General features: G+C 35.9%; 1 protein-coding gene across 5 annotated transcripts in view; it reads left to right on the top strand.

The window, feature by feature from the left end:
• Window positions 1-26450, top strand: part of STRN3 (striatin 3) — a 106003-nt gene that overhangs the window by 8314 nt on the left and 71239 nt on the right. The window contains exon 1 of one of the 5 annotated variants that reach the window (XM_078448349.2): window positions 6269-6590. The exons of the other annotated variants lie outside the window; for them this stretch is intronic. The gene's annotated coding sequence lies outside the window, so the exon portion shown is untranslated. Of the gene's footprint in view, window positions 1-6268; window positions 6591-26450 lie in introns of those variants that run through there. 5 annotated transcript variants of the gene reach the window in all.

The following is a 26450-nucleotide window of genomic DNA, read 5'->3' as shown; positions in this document are numbered from 1 at the left end:
TGCATCCATGAATATTTCAGTGTGTATGTAAAAGATAAGGACTTTAAAAGATAACTACACACCATTATTCGATTGGAACTCTCTCTATCTTTTTCTTGCCATTCTTTTTCTTTCTTTCTTTCTCTCTTTTTTCCTTTTTTTTTTTTTTTTTTTTTTTTTTTAAAGAAATCAGGTGTTTGGTCCTTATAAAGGTTCCCAGAGTCTGCATTTTGCTGAGTACTTCCCTATAGTATAGCTTAATATATTCCGTTCTGTTTGGATCTAGGGGCTTGACTGGAAATGGTTTATTTTCTTTCTGGGGAAGGGGAGGGAGAGGGTAAGACTACACTGTTGAGACTTAGTTATGTTTTATGTTAGCAGGCTGTTGTCAGTGCTTAGGAACATTCTCTCCGTAGGGCCACTCTTAGATTTTAAAAAAGTTGTTTAGAAATTGAGATGTAATTCATGTAACATAAAATTTACCCTTTATGGAATGTACATTTTGTGGATTTTAGTATATGTTATGTGGTATACACTATGTTGTGTAGTCGTCGTCATTGTTTTATTTCAGAATATTTTCATCATTCCACAAAGAAACTGCACCTATTAGCAGTTAGTCCCAATGCCCTTCCCCTCCCCCAGCAACCACTACTTTCTGTCTCTGTGAAAGAAATAATACTTTCCGTTTCTGTGGGTTTGCCTACTCTGGATATTGCATACTACCACTAATAGGATTCCATATCATACAATATTTGGCTTTTTGTGACTTTCACTTAAGACAATGTTTTCAAGGTTCATGTTGTGGCATGTAGCAGTACTTTTTTCCTTTTTATGGTTGGATAATACTCTGTTGTGTGGATATACCAAATTTTGTCCATCAGTTGGTGGACATTTGGGTGTTTCTACATTTTGGCTGTCATGAATAATGCTGCTGTTTCCATTTGTGCACAGGTTTTTGTGTAAACTTACGTTTACAACTCCTGGGTATATACTTAGGAGTGTCATTGCTGGCTCATGTTCAACTTTTTTGAGGAATTTTATGTTTAACTTTTTGAGGAACTACCAAACTATTTTCCAAAATGACTGCACCATTTTACTTTCCCACCAGCAATGCAGGAGGGTTCCACCCTTTTTTTTTTTTTTTTAATTTTGAAATTTGTTTGTTTTAAGTAATCTTTACCCTAGGGTGGGGCTTGAACTCAAGAGCCACATGCTTTTCAGACTGATCCAGCCACGTGCCCCTTTTTTAACTTTGAAATGTATTTTTTTAGTCATTTTTTTCTTTTTACAAAATGCTTTTTCCGTTGAGTTTATTTAATTTTCTTTTGATTTCAAATTGTGTTTTCTTCCCCTATCCTCTCTTTCTCATTCACTATTTCTTAGAGCAATTTTAGGTTTACAGCAAAATTTGGGGTGAAAATACACTTTTCAACCTCTTCCCCACCATCGATAGTCCCACTATTTTGGTATATTTGTTATAACCGGTGAACCACCATTGACCCATCATTATCATCCAGTCTATAGTTTATATTAAGGTTCACCCTTTGTATTGTATGTTCTTTGGTTTTTAACAAATGTATAATGATCTATATCTACCTTTATAGTATACAAAATAGATTCACTGCCCTAAAAATACCATGTGTTCCACCTATTTCTTCTCTCTCCCCAAACCCTGGGTAGCTAGCTAGTGCTCTTTTACTGTCTTCCATAGTTTTGCTTTCTCCAGAATGTCAGTTCACTCAGCAATGTTCAAGATTCCTTCTTAAATGTCTTTTTGTGGCTTGATCTTTTTATTTAGTGCTGAATAATATTTCATTGTATATATGTACTGCACTTTATTTGTGCACCAATTTTTTTTAAAGATTTCATTTTTTAAAATTTAAATGTTTTTATTTTTGAGAGAGAGAGAGCATTCATAAGGTGGGGAGGGACATAGAGAGGGTGACCGAGAATCTGAAGTAGGCTCTTTGCTGATAGCAGAGATCTGGATGAGTGGCTCAAACTCATGAACTGTGAGATCATGACCTGAGCCAAAGTTGGATATTTAACCAACTGAGCCACCCAGGCACCCCTGAATATTTCATTTTTAAGTAATTTCTCCACCCAAAGTGGGGCTCGAACTTGAAACCCTGAGAGCAAAGTCGCATGCTCCACTCTCTGAGCCAGCCAGTCACCCCTGTCCACTTATTGAAGGACCTTATTGCTGCTTCCAAGATTTGGCAATTATGAAGTGACATTCATGTAGAGGTTTTTGTGTGCACATAAGTTTTCAGGTTATGTAGGTAAATAACAGGGAGCTTACTTGTTGAATTATATGATAAAGGTATGTTTAGTTTTTTAAGAAACTGCCTAATAGTCTTTCAAAGTGACTATACCATTTTGCATTCCTACCAGCAATGAATGAGAAATCTTTTCTTTTATTAAGTTTATTTATTATGAGAGAGAGCTCACAGGAGTGGGGGAGGGAGAGAGAGAATCCCAAGCAGACTCTGCACTGTCAGCACAAAGCCTAACATGGGGCTCAAACTCAGGAAGCATGAACCATGAACTGTGAGATCATGAACTGAACTGAAATCAAAGAGTTGGATGCTTAACCAACTGAGGTGCCACTATGAATGAGAATTCTTGTTGTGCCACATCCTTGTCAGCATTTGATGTTGTCATGTTTTGGATTTTAGACATTCTAATAGGTGTGTAGTGGTATCTTGCTTTAATTTGCAGTTCCCTAATGACACAATGTTGAGCATCTTTTCATATGTTTTCTTTGCCATCTTTATATCTTCTTTGGTGAGGTGTCTTTTCAGATCTTTTGCCTATTTTTAAATTGTATTCTCTATTTTCTTCTCTCCTGTCATTTACTTTGGTTTTGGTTGGAATGATGTTGGGCGTTGTTTCTAGTCATTTATGAATAATTGTTCAGTAAACGGCAGCCACACTATTATTTAGAACATTTAGTATATATTTATTTTAAAAGGTTTTTTGGTGGTTTAGTGTAAAAGAATGACTAATTGTAATAGCACTTTGCCATTGGCTCAAGAGCTACCAAAGGTAATGATTAAATATACTTTATCTGGAGATACTTCTAAAGTCTCTAATTGTACAAGAGTTGGACCTATGGTGGCTCCCAAACCTAGTTAATGATCATAATCACTTGGGATGCTTTAAAAGCACAGATTCCTATATTCCATTCCTCGTCATTGTGATTAAGGAATCTGAGGTGGAATCTGGGTTTTTGAAATGTATACCTGGTAACTTTGATTATCAGCCAGATTTAGGAACCTGAATGATAAAAGGTTATTAATGATTGGGTATAGTCCATTTCTCCATCTGCTTTCTCTTCAAAATCCTCATTCCTTCTATTGGTATTAAATTTTTTTTTAATGTTTGTATATTAACATTAATGTTGAGAGAGACAGAGTGTGAGTGGGGATAGGGGTAGAGAGAAAGAGACACAGAATCCAAAGCAGGCTCCAGGCTCTGAGCTGTAAGCACAGAGGCCGATGCGGGCCTTGAACCCCACGGACTGTGAGATCATGACCTGAGCTGAAGTCAGACACTTAACCAACTGAGCCACCCAGATGCCCCTTAAATTTTTTTTTTTAATGTTTATTTTTGAGAGAAAGAGAGACCAGGTGCAAGTTGGGGAGGGGCAGAGAGAGAGAGGGAGACACAGAATCCAAAGCAGGCTCCAGGCTCTGAGCTGTCAGCACAGAGCTACGCGGGGCTCGAACCCATGAACCGTGAGATCATGGACCTGAGCCAAAGTTGGGTGCTCAACCGACTGAGCCACCCAGGTGCCCCTCTCCTATTGGTATTTTATAAACTTTAGCAATGTGTTTATTGCTCCCTTCTTTGCACTCAAAGTGACTTGCATGTGTATACTTACATTGTTGCACTTTTATTTTTTATTGTTAATATTTTACTTTTCTGCTTTCTAGTACATTGAAGCCACTCATTAACAGGAATTAATATTTGATTTGATTGAATTTGATTGAAACATACCATGGTGTTTGATTACATAGATGAAAACTTTACATGTCCATAAAAAGAACTATTAGTGATAATATCTGCTAACATTTAATCAGTTTTCTGTGTGTTGGGAATCATTCTAATTTTCATACCATGCCTAAATCATAGATACAGTTATTTCCATTTTAGAAGGAAACATGGGCAAGAGGTTAAATAACTTGCTCACCATAAAATAGTATGGGTAATGAAGTCAGAAGCTGACAAATTGCTTTTGAACAGTATGTTACACTGTTTTAAAAGTTGATACCAGTATTTGGTGTTCCTTGGGACCACCTAAGTGGTGAAGAATTGTAAGCAAATGACTAATGGATAGGCTCAGTGTGACAAGGTCTAAAAAGTATTGTAACTAGAGCAGTTATAATTGTGTAGTGAAATTTTGGATCACTTTCAGATAGAGTTTGTAAAAAAGATCTTTAAAATTCTTACTGAACAATTTCAAACTTTTTTTTTTGTTTGTTTTTGTTTTTTAATAAGGAGTGGTTCAGAATTAAGTCTTGTACTTATCATAAGTCTGTCCACCCTTGGACGCACATTAGTAACCACTTTTATTAGTACTATATGTATCCTTCCCATTTTCTTTATGCAAATAGACAAAAGCAAATATACACTACCCTATTTTTCACTTTTTGATTTAATATTTCTTGGAAATCATTCTATATTTTTTAGTAGAGAGTATTCTCACTTTTTTCTAACAGCTGCATAGTATTCTACTATGTGGACTAGCCAGTTGATTTAACTACAGTACTTTGCTATTGCTGGATGTTTGTGTTAAATTTTCCCATAGCATTTATAGCTATATTCTTCTTAAATGTGTGAGCAACCAGCATTGCTGCCTCAAAATAAATTCTATTGAATTACTTTTTGTTTTTTTAGAGTTATTAGCACTTGTAAAATTAAAATTTTTTATTGCTTTGTTATTTCATGTTTGCATTTAAATCTGAATTTAAATTAGAAGTCATGAATATTTTAGCTTTGAAAACTGTTAACCAGAGGTTGGTTCATTTAAACTGTAAGTCTGTTACTGAAATCTTGAAGAATGGAGAAAGGCAAAACAAAGAAGATGATGAAATAGAAAAAATGGGGGTGGGGTAAATGGGAAGAGGATATAGGTAAATGATAGAGAAACAGTGGGTGAGTATAATAATATGCAACTAATAGTTGTCTCAGATAATAAAATAATTTTAGAGTGGCTTAGACTAACATTTGTTGGTTTTTTTCTAGAGCTTTAAAAAGTGGACTGGACTTCCTCCATAAAATTATATTTAAAAAGGGGTGGGGATGGGATTGGAATTCTAGAAAATCAGTGCTTATGAGTCTTTATGCTTCATGTATATCACTACATCCAGGTCATTTGCTTCCTAACCTTTAATGTAATTTATAATTTTAGACTTGTTTGCTTGTTTTCCCCCTTAAGATTGATTGTAAACTGAGAGGAAGAGTCTACTTTTTTTTTTTTAAACATATATATATATATATATATATATATATATACACCTAATGTGACAGTAAAGGACCTGGCACGTAATAGGTATTTGTTAAAATGAGTGAAGTTGGGGCACTTGGCTAGCTCAGTCAGTAGAGCATGCGACTCTTGATCTCAGGGTCTTGAGTTAGAGCCCCACGTTGAGTGTAGAGTTTACTTAAAACAAATTATAAATGAGTGAAGTTAAGCTGTTAGATATGAGAAGCTGAATGGTAATTTTTGTAGTATATAATAGGAGAAAAAGCCCACAAGATGGAAATAACATCTCAATAGTAAATTACTGTTCTTCCCTTGACCTCTCATTTGCTACTGGAATGAAACCAAGCTTTGTTTTTTTATTAATAAGGTATTCAAAATTATTTATTCCCTTCTTCCCCTCCTGGGAAATGGAGTATAAAAGAAATCACAACATAATTAAAATTAATCTCTGGGATTAATGTGAGGGTGGAGGTGGGGTCAAATTACTTTTTCCTTATAAAATGATAATGATTTTTATGAAGAATGTTTAATGACTACTCAATGCTTCTAATAAACTAAAAATAAGAGTTCCATATTATGTGCTAAATCAGCTTTATAAAGAATATGTTGAAAAATGTAGTACAAGTATTTAAGAAACCTTTATGATTTTGGGGTGATGGGATTATTGGCAACTTTTCTGTTTTCCTTATTTAAAAAAAAGACACAGCAAATATTGCAGAGTAGATATTTTCTTCTATTAAGATTGGTATTTCACGTATGGATTTTTTTTTTAAGTTTATTTATTTATTTTGAAAGAGATGTGGGAGGGGTGGAGATAAAGAGAATCCCAAGCAGGCCTCCGCACTGTCAGTGCAGAGCCCTGTGTGGGGCTCGAGCCCAGTAACCAAGCTGAAACCAAGAGTCAGACACTTTACCAACCGAACCACCCAGGTGCCCCAGAAATGGATTGTTTCTTTATATCTATATGGTTATTGTTGAAAAATACTTAATCATAAAACAGCAAGCTGAACTTACTAGTTTATTTTTTTTTTCCCTTAAAGTAAGCTGTATGCCCAATGTTGGGCTTGAACTCGCAACCCCAAGATCAAGAATCCCATGTTCTACCCACTGAGCCAACCAGGTGCCCCTGAACTTACTAGTATTTTTAATGAATTTATATTCTAGTTTATCTTTTCCCTATTCCTTTTTTTTACTGATTTCTTTAAAAACTGATAGATACCCTCTATTTCTTCTTAAGATTTTATTTTACGATTAAAATTTTTGTTTTGTGGCTGCATTTAGTTGCTTTTAATTTATTTTGTAATTTTTTGTGTTTTTAATATTTATTGTTGAACTAATAAATTTATATGAAAATCAAACTACCGGAATGTCAAAGATAGTGACTTTTTTGCTAATTTTACTTTTCTAGTAACAACACTGGTGTCTTTTTGGGTGTGTATCATTTCAGAACTTTTTTCTTTTCTTTTCTTTTTTTTTAAAGATTTTTAAGTAATCTCTACACCCAACATGGGGCTTAAACTTAACCCTGAGAACAAGAATCACATGTTTTACTTACTGAGCCTGCCAGGCATCTCCCCCAGAACTTTTTCTATACATACACAACAGTGATTCTTAACTGGGGGGGGGGGGGGCGCAATTTTGCTCCCATGGTATGTTTCGCAGTGTCTGGAGACATTTTTGGTTATCACAACCAGAGAGGGGGTGTTACTGACATCTAGTGGATACAGGTTAGGGATGTTGTTAAACATGCACAGGACAGTCCTCTATCCCCCCAAATAAAAAAAAAAATTATGTTGTCCATATGTCAATAATGCTGAAATTAGAAGAAACTGATGTACAGGTAACTGTATATGTGTGATTATATAGATCATCTCCATTCATCTCCAGTGCTTAGAAAAATGCCTGGTAGTGGTATTGTTGAGTGAGTATATTAGTTAAAAAAACCCTCAGACTATAATTTATCATAAATATTGTACCACCTCAATGTGCATAAATCTCCCTAATTTTTAATAGTACAAAATGTATGAATATAAACACTGTCATTTCTCAATTTTGCTTAGAAACACATGAAATACTAGAATGCTTATGGCCAAAATAGTTTGTCCTCTCCCCATCCTGTCCTCTAGTCGAGCTTTCCAGAAACAATCACTGTCAACTGATATTTACTTATTCTTACATAGTAGAAATCTGAAACTACTGTCTCTGACAATATCTTACATTATCTTCTAACCTCTTGTAGAAGAAGATTTATCACACCCCTTTTGTCTTCTTTCATTATTCAATATAGATAATAAAATTAGTTAAATCATTAGATTTTACATTATTACCCTGTAAATAATAGTGAATCAAGTGAATACTGTGAATACTTTCCCTTTTTTGTAAATTTTTTGTTTTTCTCAGAGTTATGTGCCTCTTTTTATTTAGTTTTCTGTGTATTTGTTGCTGTTTTTCCAAAAGATCTTAGAAAGCTGTAAGGGTTTTCAAATTCTTGGTTAAGAGTGCATCATACTATCTATCAGTTTTGCTGCTTGTATGGAGGGAGAGGAGTGGAGAGAACGGTCTATCCCATTGCTCTGATCTAGACTTTTTTTTTAATGTTTATTCATTTTTGAGAGAGAGATACAGAGTGCAAGAGGGAGAGGAGCAGAGAGAGAGACAGACAGACAGACAGACAGAACCTGAAGCATGCTTCAGACTCTGAGCTGTCAGCACAGAGCCTGATGTGGGGCTCAAACTCATGAATGCTGAGATCATGATCTGAACTAAAGTCTGACACCTAACTGACTGAGCCACCCAAGTGCCCCATAGACTTTTTCTTTCTCTCTCTTTTTTTTTTTTTTTTTAAATATTTATTTATTTTGAGAGAGAGAGCAAGAGAGCATGGGGGGAGGGGCTGAGAGAGAGAAGGAGAGAGAGAATTCCAAGCAGGCTCCTTACTGTCAGTGCAGATGGGTTCCTGGGGGCTGGATCTCACCGAGCTGTGAGATCATGACCTGAGCTGAAATCAAGAGTCCATATGTGCTGAGCCTGCTTCAGATTCTGTTTCCCTCTCTGTCTGCTCCCTGCCCCCCCCCCCTTGATGTCTCTCTCTCTGAAAAATAAGTAAAACATTAAAAAAAAAAAAAAAATAAGGGGCAACTGGGTGGCTTAGTCAGTTAAGTGTCCAACTACTGCTTAGGTCACAATCTCATGGCTCGTGAGTTTGAGCCCCAAGTCAGGCTTTGTGCTGACAGCCTGGAGCCTGCTTTGGGTTCTATCTCCGTCTCTCTCTCTCTGTCCCTCTCCAGCTTGCACTCACACTCTTTCTCTCTCAAATATAAACATTAAAAGACATTTTGTAATTAAAAAAAAGTCAAGAGTGAGAAGCTTAAGGGCCTGAGCCCCCCAGGTTCCCCTGATTTAGACTTGTTATTAAAATTTGATACAGAGTGGGTATTCTGAAACTTCTGTGGGATGTTCTGTTTGTTTCAGAGTTGCTATTCTGAAACTTGTGTCCACTCTTCAGCAGTTGGGAATCCCAACCGCCACCACCCCCCCCCCCCCTTTTTTTTTACTGGATCCCATTCCAGCTTTTTTCCTGGCTGAGTTCTTCATTTTGCTGAAATTGTTACCTGATTGATTCTTGAATAAAGTTACATAGGAGGTACATTTTAGCGACTTGTAACTTTTTAAAATGTCTATTCTAGTCTTACACTTGATTGGTAATTTGGCTCAAAGTAAATTTCCATCAACATTTGGAGTATATTTTCTTTGAACTTTCAGTATTGCTTTTACAGAATTTGGTGGATCTTATTCTGGATCTTTTTTAATGCATGGCTTGAATTTTTCTCTAGGTATCTTTGTTTTATCCTGGTGTTAATAAATTTCATGAAAGTGCATATTGTGTCAGGCACTGAACATATTCGAAGTCTTTTTCAATAGAGGGCACTGTAGGCATTTTTGTAGTTACTACTTTTGAGTTAGACTATATTATGCTTGTAGGGATTTGAGCACCCTGCCTCCGAGACACTAAATAAATACTAGTATAACCCAGTAGTTATTGGGACAACTAGAAATGTCCCCTGACATTTCAAACACCCCCCTATAGGGCAGCAGTACTAATCTTTTTTGAGAAGTGTTAATTTAATCCCAAGTCATTAGGGCACATGTTTTGTCGATTATGGACATGTTTGACTTAAAATTTTTCTTCTGTCTCGTGTTTTGTTTTGTTGTTTTTTTTTTTCCTTTTGGTCTGTTTTCTGAGATATATTCTTCCAACTCTATTTTTCAGTCTAGTGTCTTAAATTTTTATAAAGCATTTTCTTGGAGCACCTGGGTGGCTCAGTCCCTTAAACATCGAACTCTTGATTTCAGCTCATGTCATTATCTCCTGGTTCCTGAGATGGAGCCCAGCATTGGGCTCTGCCCTGACACCGTGGAGCCTGCTTGAGATTCTCTCTCTGCCTCTCCCCCACACATGCATGTATGTGCTTTTTCTCTCACTCACTCTCTCTATATATTATACTTATATTATATTATATTATATTATATTATATTATATTAACAAAAAAATAAAAAACATTTTCTTGTTTGAACTTTTACAAGAATGGTATTCTGGTTTTTTTTAACGGATTTTTTTTCTGGCATAGTGGATTTTCTGTTTTGAAGCTTTCTTTACCTATTATTGATGGTTTCCTTCAAATTTCGTTTTTATTTTGCCTCCCCATCTTCAGTACATCATGCTTTCCTCAAATATTGGTGACCATTGACTGTCTATTCATGCTTAAGAGTGAGATACTATAAGGCTAGATGGTAACTATGAGATTTTTTTTTTTTTTGTCCCTTTTCTTAAAACTTATTTTTATTTCCATTCTTCAGAAAGGCCTCCCTAATATTTGTTTTTAAAACTCAACGACAGTGACTTTTAATTTGCTTTAGCCTTATGATAGGTTTGTTTTCTTAAATCTTTAGTTACTTATAATTGGTTCTCTGAGCGTATAATTCTCTGACTTTTCCAGATAACTTCTTTGCAGACTTCTAATGGTCTCAAATGTCCATCATTGTGATTTTGAAATTTTAACTATATGGAAGTAGAATTTATCATTCTTGTGCTACATTTTGTTTTGAGCCTACTTGCAGGATAATATTCTGTCTCTGTTGTACTTTTTTAGAGTCTGTTTTTCTTCAAGTCTTCTATTAGTTCTTTCTGGAATTATGTTTTTTTTTATATCCTATATCTTCCATTAGTAGATGGTCACTTTCTCCCTGGGTTTTTATTATTTCCACTTTACCAGTCTTATGTAAACTTAAGTCCTTGACTGTCCTTTAGTTATTCTTTAGCCATATACTCCCATCTTTCTGGTTAGTAGGGTCTTTGTGTTCTACACTGTTTTCACAGTTTCTGGTGTCCTTAAATCCTAGTTTTTGCAAACCAAGTTCAATTTCATTTTTAAAGTTCCCTTCTCAAAGGCAGTGAATACCTCAAACCTTTAGCTTCTGTTGTGCTATCTGGTATAAACAAACATGGCATGTAGTACAGATGATTTAAATTCAGTTTCTAAAGAAAGTGGTTGTTTTCTTTAAAAGTAACTATGTCATTTTTATTGTCCTTTAATACATAATATACTATAATTGATTTTCCCCTCTGTTTATAAAATTGTAAGATACATATACAGAACTTGCCATCTTAACCATTTTTAAGTATACACTTCAATATTGGGCAACCATTACCACAATCCATGTCCAGAACTCTTTTCATCTTGCAAAACTGAAACCCTATACACGTTAAATGATAACTACCCATTCCCTGCAGTCCTTGGTAACTACCTTTATACTATCTCAAGGAATTTGACTACCCTAGGTACCTCATGTAACTGGAATAATTCATTATTGTCTCTTTCATGACTGCTTTATTTTACTTATCATTATGTCCTCAAGGTTCACCCATGTAACATATGTCAAAATTACCTTCTTTTTTAAGGCTGAATAATATATTCCATTGTATACATATACAGTTTGCTTATCCATTTATCTGTTGATGGATACTTGGGTTGCTTATACCTTTTAGCTATTATGAATGATGCTGCTAAAACATGAGTGTACAAATATGTCTTCAAGACTCAGCTTTCACTTCTTTTGGTATAATTGACTCTTACTTGATAATAAAATTGATAAATTCAATACTTACAGGTAATACTTTTTTCCATCTAATGTTCTTTTCAAAATCTGAATTCAAGGCATTTACGTATTTTTATTGATTTTTTTAAAAGTTCGAACATTTTTTTTTAAGTTGTAAGACTGGCAGATTTACATGAAATCATGTGACTGCTGATTTAGACAACAGTGCCTAAATCAAACCTATCAGAATTTGAATCTGATATAGAAATTTTCAGCAGAAGCATGCCAGGCAGCTAGTTACTGTCTGTAAATTTTCAGTTGTTCCACCTTCCCCTCTAACTCAGCAGATGTCTTTATCTCCTACTTAACAGAGAAAATAGAAACCCATCAGATGGGGAGTTGTTTATATTCCTGCTACCAAATCTACAAATTGTAGATGTGCGCTTAGGCTGCTCTTAAAATGGGAGACATTTCTTAAAAGGCTGATCTCTACCGATTGTTCATTTGTTTATTCAGTCATTGACTATTTACTAAGCACCTACTCAATAGGTGTGTGTCTGGGTTTAAAGCTATAAACAAAACAAAATAAAAATTAAAAATAAAAATAATAAAATATAAAGTTTTTGTCCTCTTGAAGCTTTGATTCTGTTGCGTAGAGAAAGTAAAGGTTGTCATGTGGTGGTAAGTGCTGTAGAGGGACATAAAGCAGAGAAGTGTGATTTACTTATTAAGGAATGGATTTGTGTGTAAGAGATTACTACTTAAACAGGGAAAAACCTCACTGCTGAACCTTAGATATCTTTTGTTCCTCTCTTCTTTTAGTATTGTCTACTTTTCTGTAAGGTATTTTTTGGTGTACCATATTTATTTATTTTTGTACCATTTTAATTTGTTCTTTTACGTGGTTTTTTGAGTTACTTTGTGAGTGGTTCGACTGAGGATTACAGTTCACATTTTATCAGGTTTGGATTAATGCTGATTTAATTTACAGTAACAGACAAAAGCTTTGCTCCTATGAAGCTCCATTCCTTTCCGCCTCCCTTGTGTTACTATTATCATACAAATTACATCATTTTCTATTGTATACTACCAACACGTTTCTAATTATTTGCCAAATGTGGTCATCTTGTAAATCAGATATGAGGAAAAAAAGTTACAAACAAAAATATAAGGTCTCTTACAGTTACCTGAAAAGTTACCTGTACTGATGCTCTGTATTTTCCATATGGATTTCAATTACCAGTTACTGTCTTCTCATCTAAGCCTGAGGGGCTCCTTTTAGTATGTATTTTTAGGGCATGTCTACTAACAACAAGCTTTCTTAGTTTTTTTGTTTTGTTTTGTTTTTTAATCAGGAATGTCATAATTCCTCCTTCGTTTTTAAATAATTGGATGTAGAATTCTTGACTGTCACTTTCTTTCACCACTTGAAATATATTGTCCCACTGCCTGCATGGTTTCTCTGAGTAATCAACTGTTAATCTTGGGAGGATCCTTTGTTGATGAGTTGCTTCTTTCTTGATGTTTTCAAGATAATCCCTTTCTCATGGCTATTGACAATTTCATTATGATGTTGTGTTCGTATGGATCTCTTTGAGTTTATGCTACTTGAAATTCATTGAGCTTCTTGGATGTGTATATTCATGGTTTTTTAAGAATCACATTGGGAAGTTTGGGGTTGTTATTTAAGTATTCTGTTCTTTTTTCTCTCATCTCCCTATTACGCATACATTGATATGTTTAATGGCATCCCACATGTTTCTAAGGCTCTGTTCATTTTTTTTCAGACTGGCTAATCTCAGTTGAACTGCCTGAAGTTTGCTGATTCTTCTGCCTGCTTATATAATATACTGTTGAGCCCCTCTATTGAATTTTTCATTTTACTCTATTTCTCAAATCTGTAATTTGTTTTTTTTTTTAATGTTTGTTTATTTGTTTATTTATTTTGGCGGGGGCAGAGAGAGAGAGAAGGGGGGGGAGAGAGAGAGAGAGAGAGAGAGAGAGAATCCTAAGCAGGTTCTGCACTCAGTGCAGAGCCTGATGTGGGGCTCGAACCCACAAACTGTGAGATCATGACCCGAGCCAAAATCAAGAGTCAGATGCTTAACCAGCTGAACCTCCCATTTGCCCCTCTGTTTTTTGGTTTTTTTTTTTAATAATTTTTGTCTGTTAATATTCTCAATTTGGTGAAACATCATTTTCATATTCTCCTTTAGTTCTTTAGATATGGTTTCCTTTAGTTTTAAAATTTAAAAAAGTTGATTTAAGGGGAGCCTGGGTGGTTCATTCGGTTAAGTGTCCATCTTTGGTTCAGGTCATGGTGTTGCTGTTCATGGGTTCAACCCATGTCAGCTGTGCTGCCAGCTCAGAGCCTGGAGCCTACTTCAGATCCTATGTCCCCTTGTCTCTCTGCTCCTCCCCTGCTAGCGCTCTCTCTCTTTCTCAAAAATAAATCAACATTAAAAAAATTTTAAATAAAATAAAATAGTTGATTTAAAATCTTAGGCTAGTAAGTTCAGTGTCTGCTCTTCCTTAGGGATAATTTATATTGACTGCTCCCTCTTCACCCCACCCCTCTGGATAATTTACTGCTACTCTTTTTTGTTGAGTGACTTTTGGAGCTAATGCCATAAAGTCTGTATTTTTTTGTTGTATATGGTTACTGAAGTCTCTTATCAATAAGCTAATGAGTAGGCAGAAATTTCCTTGGATGCCTGGAACCTGTAAGTCTTTCAGTCTTTGCTAAGGGGCTCTGTGTGTATACTGGGACATGCCTTGGGACTCAGCCAGGCAGTTTACACCTCTGTGCTAGCTTTCTTTTTCTGCTTGTACGAAGTGTAAAGTTAAGGACCACAGGTTGACAGTTGCCTCTGATTGTTTTTGACCAAAGGCACCCAGAGAAAAGGCTATCTAGACTGGATGAGCTGAGTCTGGTCAAATAAAGACAGCTTTGCTACAGTAGAGTCTTCCAGTGTAGTCACCCAGGTGCCCCAAAACCTATTTTAATTAATTTATTTTTGTTTATTTATATTTACTTATTTATTTAGTTATTTATTTTTAATGACCATTTTAACCATTTTTTTTTTTTTAGTTTATTTATTTATTTTGAGAGAGAGAGATGGGGAGAGGGAGAAGAGAATCCCAAGCAGGCTCTGTACCTGCGGCCCAAAGCCCATTGTGGGGCTCAAACTCACAAACTGAGATCATGACCTGAGCCAAGATCAAGAGTTGGATGCTCAACCAACTGAGCCACCCAGGTGCTCAGACTGCTGTTTAGTTGAGTGTAGGTATTTGTGATGTCATGTTCTACCTAGTAAGATCCATGTGATAAAACCAGTAATTACTGAATGCCTGTTTTGTGTCAGGTACTACTTACAGTTTACACACTTTCTAATGGGGAATAATATAAATGTGTATAAAACTAAATATGATGAATTGTGCTGAGTACCAATAGAAGTTTTCCTGAGTGAGTCCTTAACCCTTGAAGATATTTCACTAATTTTAATTTATAATTTTACTAAGAATTATTTGTCAATGTAATTTTCTTTCTATTATCCACCTGGGTATGTCATTAGACCTTCCACAGGTCTTTTTGTTTCTTCTTCTTTTTTACTCCTTCCTTACTCACTTGCTATTTGCCAGACACTGTTCTAAATGCTTGGGATAGGGATGCCTGGCTGGCTCATTCAGAAGGGCATGTGACTCTTGATCTTGGGGTTGTGAATTCGAGCTCCACATTGGGTGTAGGCGATTACTTAAGGAAACAAAAAAACTCTTACAAAATGCTTGGGATATAACCTAGAACGAAACAAATATTCCTCCATTCATAGAACTTAGATTCTCTTGGGTCTGAAGGTGGGAGGAGTCAAACAATTACATGCAAATAAGTTATTAAGAAATTATATGAATACATATTGTTAGAAAGTGTTAAGTGTTGTGGTAAGAAGAAAAAGAGGGAGACTAAAGGTTAGGAGGCATATATAAATGTTGAACAGTTTGTAGTTTTTGAAAGGACTTAGGATAGGTCTCATTGAGAAGATGACATTTGAACAAAGATTTGGTAATGGAGTTATGTAGATTTGTGGTGGAAGAACTCACTGGCATTGCAAACAGGTAATACAAAGGCCCAAGGCAAGTAGGTGCTAGATGTGCTCAGAAACTAGTAAGGTGACCAATGTCGTAGAAGTGGAGTGAAATGTAGGGGAGAGTGGTAGGAAGGGAGATCTGAAATGTAAAAAAGGATCAGACTGTTTAGGCTTTGTTGGCCATTGTAAGCCAGGGACCAAAAGTTGGATTTTAATACTCATTTGTTTTGACTAGTGACAGAGCTATAGAGTAGGAAGACAAATTGTGTGGGAGAAAAAAATTATATTTTTATCAATGTGAGAAGAGAGAGGATGAATGAATGCTTAGAGGGAATGTTTTTAAATGTTTTAATTGTGGGGAGATTGTAGAAAAGCCTAGAAAAGAAAATGAAGATCACTTATCTCGCCATCCAGAGATAATCTTATTAATATTTTGGTGTTAGGATATGTGTGTGCTAAGTGATTTTTTTATGTAACTATGCAAATAGACATATTTACATATATATATGAACGATATTTTTAAAAGATGAATGGTATTTTTAGTATGTTTTCCCTGAACTTGAAGTATAACAATCCACTTAATAATTTTAAATACACATTGTTTTTTACAAATTTATACACCAATGTAATTATCACACAGATCGAGATAGGAGAATATTACTGTGCCCAAGGTATGTCTATTTTGTTTTTACTTTGTCAATACTCCCAACCAGAAGTAACTACTATTCTTTCATTATCACAGATTACTTTTGCTTGTTCTACATTTTTTAAGTGTTTATTTTTGAGAGAGTGCAAGTGGGGGAGGGGCAGGAGGAGAAAGAGAATCCCAAGCAGGCTCTACACTGTCAGTGCAGATCCCAGTTTAGGGCTTGAACTCATGAACCGTGAGATCATGACCTGAGCTGAAATTAAGAGTTGGATGTTTAACCAACTGAGTCACCCAGGCACCCCATTGCCTGTTTTACATTTTAACATTACAGTTTTACAGTAAATACTCTTTGGTATCTAGATTTTTTTTTTTATTTCATATTTTTACTTAGCATTACATTTTCTATTACTGTGTTCTTTTTTTTACTTAAAATTCTCCATGCTATTAACATTCTTCACCTCTTTTTTAGAAAGCTTGTTTATTTATTTATTTGGAAAGGGAGAGCAAGTGTGACAGCAGGGGAGGGGCAGAGAGAGAGAATCCCAAGCAGGTTCTGTGTTAACAGTGCAGAGCCTAACATGGGGTTCAATCCCCTGAACCATGAGGTCATGACCTGAGCCAAAATCAAGAGTTGGATGCTTAATGGACTGAGCCACCCAAGCACCCTTAAGATTCTTCACCCTTAAGAGACATAACCAACTGATTTGAATTCTTTCTTCTTTTATTTCTTCCTCTCTTTCTTTTTAATGTTTTGAGAGAGAGAGACAGAGCTCGAGCAGGGATGGGGAAGAGAGAGAGAGGGAGACAGAATCTGAAGCAGGCTTCAGGCTCTCAGCTGTTAGCACAGAGCCCTATGTGGGGCTAGGACTCACAAACTGTAAGATCATGACCTGAGCTGAAGTTGGATGCTTAACCAACTGAGCCACCCAGGCATCCTGACCACCTGATTTGATTTTTTTAAAAATCTGTAAAAAATATGTTGATGAGACACTTGGGGAAATATGAGTATGGATTGGCTATCAGATAATAAAAAAGAATTATTGTTAATTTTTTTGTACTTGGGGCCAATTATTTTATTTTTTATTTATTTTTTTAACTTTATTGTTTTTTTTAATTTACATCTAAATTAGCCTATAGTGCAACAATGATTTCAGGAGTAGATTCCTTCATGTCCCTTACCCATTTAGCCCATCCCCCCTCCCACAACTCCTCCAGTAGCCCTCTGTTTGTTCTCCATATTTAAGAGTCTCTTATGTTTTGTCCCCCTCCCTGTTTTTATATTATTTTTGTTTCCCTTCCCTTATGTTCATCTGTTTTGTCTCTTAAAGTCGTCATATGAGTGAAGTCATGGTATATGTCTTTCTCTAATTTTGCTTAGCATAATACCCTCCAGTTCCATCCATGTAGTCGCAAATGGCAAGATTTCATTCTTTTTGATTGCTGAGTAATTCTCCATTGTGTATATATATACCACATCTTTATCCATTCATCCATCAATGGACATTTGGGCTCTTTCCATACTTTGGCTATTGTTGATAGTGCTGCTATAATATTGTTAATTTTATTAGGTGTGGTAATGGCCTTTTTTCATGTAAATGAGATATCCTCATTTGTTACCAAAGTGCAAAAATATTTGTTACCAAAGTACAAAAATAAAGTATTTGGAAATTGATTTAAAATATATTAATTGGGGAGGGAGAAGGGAAAAGGATAGGGAGGAGATGAGATGAAAGAAAATCATCAAATTTGATACTCTTTGGAAGCTAGGTGATAGATAAGAGGAACGTGTGTGTATGTGAAAACATAATGTAAAATTTACCATCTTTCTAAGTATCATTCAGTGGTGTTAAGTGTATTCACATTGCTGTGCAGCCAGCGTGCAGAAACTTTTTCACCTTGTAAAACTGAAACTGTTTTTACCTGTTAAATAGCAGCATTCCATATACCCTTTCCCTTGGCCCCTGGCAATCACTATTCTTCTTTGTGTTTCTATGAATATGACTATAGCTACCTCATATAAGTAGAATCATATGATATTCGTCTTTTTTTTATTATGGACTTATTTCACTTAGTATACTATATTCAAGGTGTATCGATAGTGTAGCATATGTCAGAATTTCCTTCCTTTTTAAGGCTAAATAATACTCCATTGTATGTATATACCACAATTTGATTTATTTCTTCATCTCTGATACATGATTGGGTTGCTTTCACTTCTTGGCTTTTGTGAATAGTGCTGTTTTGAATATTGGTATGCATATATCTCTTTGAGACCTGCTAATTGCTAGATCATGATAATTCAGTTTTTAGGGTTTTTTTTTGAGGAATTCCCAGTCTGTTTTTCCATAGTGCCTGTACCATGTTACATTCCCACCAAGAGTGTACAAAAGTTTCCATTTCTTTCTATCTTTGTCAACACTTGTTTTCTTTTTTCTTTCTTTGCCCCCCCCCCGCTTTATAGTAGTCATCCTAATAGTTGTGTGATTATCTCATTGTGGTTTTGATTTGCATTTCCCTAATGATTAGTGGTGTTAACCATCTTTTCATATACTTGTTGGCCATTTGTAAGTCATCTTGGGAGAAATGTCTATTCAAATTCATTTGCCCATTTTTATTTGTTTTATTTATTTGTTTTTTAAAGTTTATTTCTTTTGAGAGTGAGACTGAGAGCAAGGGAGGGACACAGAGAGAGGAAGAGAGAGAGAGAGAGAGAGAGAGAGAGAGAGAATCCTAAGCAAGCTCCACACTGTCATTGCAGGGCCCAGTGTAGGGCTGGAACTCAAGAACATGAGATCATGATCTGAGCCAATCAGATGCTTAACCAACTGAGCCACCCAGGCGCTCCCACTTGCCCATTTTTTAAAAAAATATTTCTTAATGTTTATTTATTTGAGAGAGAGACAGAGTGTGAGTGGGTTGGGGGAACAGAGAGAGAGGGAGACACAGAATCCTAAGCAGGCTCCAGGCTCTGAGCTGTCAACACAAAGCCTGGCGTGGGGCTCAAACCCATAAACTATGAGATCATGACCTGAGTCGAAGTCGGACGCTCAACCTACTGAGCCACCCAAGCACCCCTCACTTGCCCGTTTTTAAACCAGGTTATTTTTTGTTGTTGAGTTTTTTCTATACTATTATTTCTGCTGTTGTGTTGGAGAATATTTAAAAGAGGTCTTCATAACGTTTTTTATATTATATACATTGCACTGTATGTCACCTGTACTGATACATTCAAAAACGTATGATTTTTTGTGATATTTTCTAATAAGCCTTTTCACAATATGGCTTCTGCAGCCTCCAGCCTTCCAGCTTTATCTCCCTTGTATGTCTTCTTCCTCTGTTCTACCCTTCTCCCCCTAGACATATAAAGTTCCAGTCATATTTTGTTTCTTTAAATTCTGGTAAAGTTAGTGTATTCTCCTTTCTCTTAGGCCTTCATACATGCTCTTTACGTGGAGCACTTCCTCTCCTGTTTGAACTTTCTTCTCTTCAATTTAAAGTTTAGCTGTCATTTCCTCTGAAACCATTTTTGAGCCTGCAAGTGTAATTTAGGTCCTCTATGTAGTGAACTTCCTTCATCATGAAATTTATTAAGCTTCATTGCACATGTTTGATCTGTTTACTGTCTTTCCTATAGTAGGCTATAAGCTCAATGAGAATGGGATTGTATTGGCCTTTTGTGCATCATTGTATTCCTAGAGCCATAGGAATCATTCAGTAAGTATTGTTGGAAGAATGAAGACCAGTACCAGTATTTAAACACATTTCTAATACATGTAGACAGCTTCAAATCTAGTGGAGGGAAAGGAGGTTTCCTCTTTGCCCTACGTCACCTTACGTTCAATATAACTGCAGGCTGTTAAGTTTTTTATGAGTTTATTTGTACAAAAATCAATTCAAATTGAGCACCAGCAGACCAGAAGTTGTTAGGAGGGTACTGCAGACAGGATTCAGGGGAAAGACTTAATTAATAAGGAGGTGGTACAATTTGAGAAAGCCTCGTTGGCTGTTTGTGATTCATTGTCCCTAGGTTATGATTTCTTAATCTTTAGGCATTATAGGCTTAAGGGTTTGGTTTGCCTATGTAGGCTACCAAGGCATTAAAGCCACCTCACTCTAATAGCTTTCTTGTTTAATTTAACAAGGCTGACCGATATGATCATATCTGGGCTTAGGCTAATGAAACTAGAGCCTAGGAATACAGCTAACTTAACCCCAAAGCAGCTGATTAGACTATGGTTAGTGTCTTCTCTTTACTTATATCATTTGAGGTAAACTAAGTCATAATTGTCTTAATTATCTTAATCCCAGTTACTTCCTTTTCTAGTATTGTCAAGGTTGGAATTTTCTGTGCACTGTCAGTTTTAGGCAGACAATTATGGCTATATTTTTCTGGCATTTTTCTTATATACTTACAAGTTAAAGAAGGTGCCCACCCACCCAGATTCCCTTTGTGTTATCTCTTAAGAGTCTTAGTACCCCTGAAGACTCTGCTAGAGTACCCTAACATTCTGGTTTGCTGTCACATTACTTCTGTTTAGCTCCTTGGATTGTTGAGCCAGGATTTTTTTTTTTTTTTTAATCTGTTTGGAGTCTCTTTCCTAAATTTGTAATCTCTTGTCCTGTCCTAGGTCCACATTTCTGAATTGGAATAACACAGATCCTATATATTATCTGGGCTTCCTTTTTTTTTTTTTTTTTTTTAATTTTTAATGTTTATTTTTCAGAGAGAGAGAGAGACAGACAGACACAGTCAGCCTGTGAGTGGGGAAGGGGCAGAGAGAGAGGGAGACACAGAATCTGAAGCAGTCTCCAAGCTCTGAGCTGTCAGCACAGAGCCCGACACAGGGCTTGAACTCAGGAGCTATGAGATCATGACCTGAGCCAAAATCAGATGCTTAACCGACTAAGCTACCCAGGAGCCCCTTAATGTTTGTTTATTTTGAGAGAGAGGGTGTGCACAAGTAAGCATGGGAGAGGCAGAGAGAGAGGGAGAGAGAGAATCCCAAGCATGCTTGGAGCTGTCAGTGCAGAGCCAGACACAGGACTCTAATTCACGAACGGTGAGATTATTACCTAGCCAAAATGAACAGTTGGTTGCTTAACCAGCTGAGCCACCCAGGCACCCCTGAGCTTTATTTCTGTTTCTTAGTGTATCTTATCATTATTGTCATCGTTAAGTCTGTAATTTGCACAGAATTCATTTCCTTTATTAATAATTCTTAGTCTCTACCATCTAGACATTTAAAAAGAGAAAATCTGTATTCTGTCCCAGTTGTGTGGTTTTATCACCATTCATTTAAATGCTTTAATTTTGTTGTACTATGGCTCAGCAAATTTGTACTTGTACATATTTGTTTAGTAAATTTATTTGGTAAAAGTAAGAGTAAAGAACTAAAAACATGTTGTGGTGCTAGCAAAAATATGCATAACTCATTAAAGGTAGGAATTGGTGTAAACATAGAAAAATCAATGTCTAGAGCGGCTATGTGGGTTTGAGAAACAACACACAGAGTAAACTATATGTAGGGTGTGTGTGTGTATGAGAGAAAGAGAATGTGTGAGACAGTGTTAAAATTCAGCATTTTCCCCCCCTTTTGACTTGAGAATTTGTGTTAACTTCACTACTTTACTACTAATAAAAATCATTGATACCATTGATTTACTAGCAAGGCTATATATCTCAGTTAAAGTACGTGTGAACCAGAGTGGTATTTTTTTCTGTTTATTTCCTAGACTCAGGGAAACATTAATTTATTCAACACATATTTAGCTGGCACCATGTCTTATACAGAATGGAAAATATAATTTGCAAGGTATTGGAGGGATGTAACAATGTGGTCTATGTTTTCAAAGAATTTACTTTCTGCATAGTATGGAAAGTAAAAGAAATATAGGAATAATGATGTTAAGTAAAAGGTTTATTTATTACCTTTTAGATTAGGTATTCCTCTCATTTGCAAATATACCCTGTATTGCTACTACTACAATATTCAGATTCCTGATAAATGCTTGGGTTCTTGAAGGTGTTTGGGCCAAATGCACATCATTTCTAAGCAAAACTTGAGGCTGTCCCTATAAGGACAAACTCATTTCTGTGTGCCTCCTCTACTATCAATAGTTTATCAGTACATTTGACCCTTGAACTACGCAGTTAGGGACACTGACCCCCCACACAGTTGAAAATCCTCATTTAAGTTTTGACTCCCCCAAAACTTAACTACTAATAACTACTGTTGAAAGGAAGCCTTATGGATAATGTAAACGGTTAACACATATTTTTTGTTATATGTATTACATGTGTACTATATTTTTACAATAAAGTAAGCTAGAGAAAAGAAGATGTTATTAACAAAATCATAAGGAAAATAAAGCGATTTACAGTATTACATTTATCAAAAACTGTGTATAAGTGGACCCACTCATCTCAAACCATTGTGGTTTATGGGTTAACTGTACTTCACTTTAGATATCAATTGTGTGGGTTTTCTAAACATTAAGCAATTCTGTGACAACAGCTGGGTGTCTTGCAGTTTAACTCAATTCTGACAGTATCTAACTGGAGATAGCATCACATCCGTAGGCTTAAGGACTCAGTCCCATAGGACACATTCCCCCCTGCTGCCCCTTGATGTGCTAATAGCAAATGCAGGTTGTCATATGCTTTTGATGACCATCTGTAAATCATAGGTTCTGATTGTCTTGCCCCATACAAAAGACTGTGGTCACAAGTGGGCCAAATTGGAGACATCCTATTTTGGGGAAACTTTTATGAAGTAATAATGTCTACATAAGCTGTTAATAAAGAGAATTTCCAAAAAGCATTATTCTTCTCTTCATTGATTTTTCTTAAGGTTATTTAAATATATACCCGGGATTGTGTTCAGATTTTTTGTCCCCTTGGAAATTTAAAAATTGAGGTTAAATAACTGTACGTTGGTTTGATTTTTAGCCCTCTGGCAATAGATGTGGCTATAGATACCTAGGACTCCTAAATTCAGAATTCTTTCAGCTTATTCATGCTCAGCTTAAATGTCCCTTATGTGTTCTTAATTTTGATCATTAATATACTGAATTAATATAGATTAGATAAAATTGCCAGAATCACAAACACATTTATTTAACCAAAGTGAATTCTTCTTTTAAGCATGTGAAAAACCTCTCAACCTTCTTTAGAAGTAATGTCATTTTCTATCCTAGATGAGTTAAATACTTGCGGTTTGAGTTTCAGCTAGAAGTTGTACATATAGGGTCATTCCCATATTTTACAATTGAGAAAACTGAGAAACTATGTAATTGACTTCATTTATTCAGCAACAAATATTTACTGAGTTTTTACTTATGCCATATACTGTCCTGGGTAATAGGAATACATCAGTGAATAAGACAACTATTCCTAATATTCTGGAGCTTACATTTTAGTGGTGTTTGTCTAATTTGTAGCAAAACAAGGACATTTGATTTTGTTTAGTATTTTGATTTTCTTAGTATGAAATTGGGCTGGCAAATATTTTGCATCCTGCTTGCAGATTCAAATAGTTTGTCGTGGCTGCCTGGAACCTAAGTTATGTAAAGAATTCTAACACCAAGGCAAAGTTACTGATGTCTGCTTTGGGTTTGGGAGGGGAACTGGTAGCATCATCAGATTGTCCTCAACCCTGCCATTGTCGATGTAGCTGATTTTCTCTCCCCACTCCGTTGAGCAGCATTTGGTGGTCAGGAGAAGCTGCTCTGAAGTGAGACTGCTTGGATTCAAGTCTTGCAGGTGTGCACTGCTATTATTAGGATGATGACCTAGTTTCTTACCACTTTGTACCCCATTTGTTTAGTAAAGTGGTGAAAATAATACCATCTCAGGATCATTGAGGAGTAAATGAGTTCATATACTTAAGTACTTAAAACTGTGTTTGGCACATACAGCATTTGTGATAGTTATTACTCCTCCTTTTCATTTATAATTCTGAGAGTCCCAAAGTTCTGATAATCAAAAGGTTTTTGTTAACCATTTGATGGCAGAAACCTTATTTGGAGTAACACAAAACTTTTTAGTCTTTATCCCACTTATTGAAAGTCATATACAAGTACTTTGTTGTATTTGTTTGATTTTGTTAAAACTTTCATTGGATGAAGTGTTACCTATGTGTGGTATATACACTTGAGTAATAAATTCCAGAACACATCTGGCTTGAAGGTTTTGATAAAGGAATGCAGACCTATGCTAGTGAAACTCATACTGCATAACTGTGTCTTTTTTTCACATTAATATCTCAAAATTTATAATGATTTTTAAAAAATTTTTTAGGGACAGCACGAGCCGGGAAGAGGGGCAGAGGGAGAGAGAAACAGTCCCAAGCAGGCTCCACACGCAGCACGGAGCCCGACGTGGGGCTTCATTCCACAGCCCTGGGATCATGACCTGAGCTGAAATCGAGAGTCAGCCACCTAGCTGCCCCATAGTGATTTTAAATAGCTTACCTGATAAGTAATTGCCTCAGTTGATGAGTAAAAAAGTGCTTTGACTTTTAAGAGAAAAAGTAATAAATTCCCCTCAGCTATTATTCTTGAAAACTTACTTGTAAGATTGTTGGTAATCTTTTTATTTTTACCTTAAAATTTGGAATATCTCTTTAGAGTTAAAAAATGGTTTCAAGAAACATACCAGTCTTGAGAACATAAGTTTGCCCTCCAATAACAAGAATCATGGTTTTTTTTCCCCTCTAATTTTAAAGTGCTGTGAAAGCTATTTTGTTATTTTATCACAGTGCAGTAATCTTTCATTTAGTCAACATTCCTGTTATTGACTCTCCTGAGAAATCAATCCTGTCAGCAGAAAAAAACCAAAACAGAAGCTGAAAGTCACTAATATATATATATATTTTTAACGCTTATTCATTTTAGAGACAGAGAGAGACAGAGCATGAATGGGGGAAGGTCAGAGAGAGAGGGAGACACAGAATCTGAAGCAGGCTCCAGGCTCTAAGCTGTCAGCACAGAGCCCGACGCGGGGCTCGAACTCACGGACTGCAAGATCATGACCTGAGCCGAAGTCGGTCGCCCAACCCACTGAGCCACCCCGGCGCCCCAAGTCACTAATATTTTTTTGAAATATTTCGTTTTCTTTTCAGAAGTACATAAATAGCAATAAAATATGTTAGAAGTGGAGGTTATTTATTCTTAGCTTAAATATAACTTGGATTCCTAACTTAGCACAAAATAGGATGGCTGACAGAACGGGGAGGCTTGTTGCCAGTACTTCAGTTGTATAGATAACAAACTTGACCAAGAGTTGGAAAAATCTTTTTAAAAGTTCGTAGAATGTGGGGCACTTGGGTGCCTCAGTCGGTTAAGCTTCTGACTTCGGCTCAGGTCATAATCTCACGTCTCTTGAGTTCCAGCCCCACATCAGGCTCTGTGCTGACAGCTCAGAGCCTAGAGCCTGCTTCAGATTCTGTCTTCCCCTATCTCTCTCTGCCCCTTCCCTGCTCTCTCTCTGGCTCTCTCTCTCAAAAATAAACAAAAAATTTTTTAAAGTTGGTAGAATGTTTTAAGTATACTATTTTGATAGGAGAAGTAGCTCTGCGCAGCTCAGAGGATGTGTCCGTCTTATTCTGCTGATTCTAAGTAAGTGCTATAAAATACCATGTTACTCTTTTGCAATATTTGAGAGTTTTTCTGAAGTTGTATATGATGTATTTATAACAGATTTCGAAAATAGTTACAATATCAGTAAACAATGTTTTTAGAGAGCCCATTAAAATGGCTTACAGTATTATACTTAAAAGGGGGTATTTATGGAGAATGGGCTTGCCTGGAGCTTAAATCCTTTCAAATACCAGATAAATGAGAACTTATTAGAATACAGAGTTGATAGTTGAAAATCTCCTATGCTTTAAACCAACTATTGCCGAGAAAAAATGATACTGGGATTTTAGAGGATGGAGTGGTATTTTTATTAAATTTTGTTCTAAGCTCTGGTAGAAGAGATCAAAACAAAGTAGAGATTTTATTTGTCTCTGGAAATTTTAGTATTTTTAGTGTTTCTCTTTTCTCTGGAATTCTTATCTATATGTTGGAAAGTTATTGCAAGCAGCCTTTTTGTTCATTCTTAAAAACTCAGTATGCCACTTGAGTGTACGTTGTTAAATGGTGACCT

The sequence above is a fragment of the Panthera onca genome, chromosome B3, assembly GCF_046562875.1.
Source record: "Panthera onca isolate mPanOnc1 chromosome B3, mPanOnc1 haplotype 2, whole genome shotgun sequence".
Classification (NCBI taxonomy): domain Eukaryota; kingdom Metazoa; phylum Chordata; class Mammalia; order Carnivora; family Felidae; genus Panthera; species Panthera onca.
The sequence above is the reverse complement of the archived record's forward strand: the minus strand, read 5'-3'. Positions and strand labels throughout refer to the sequence as shown.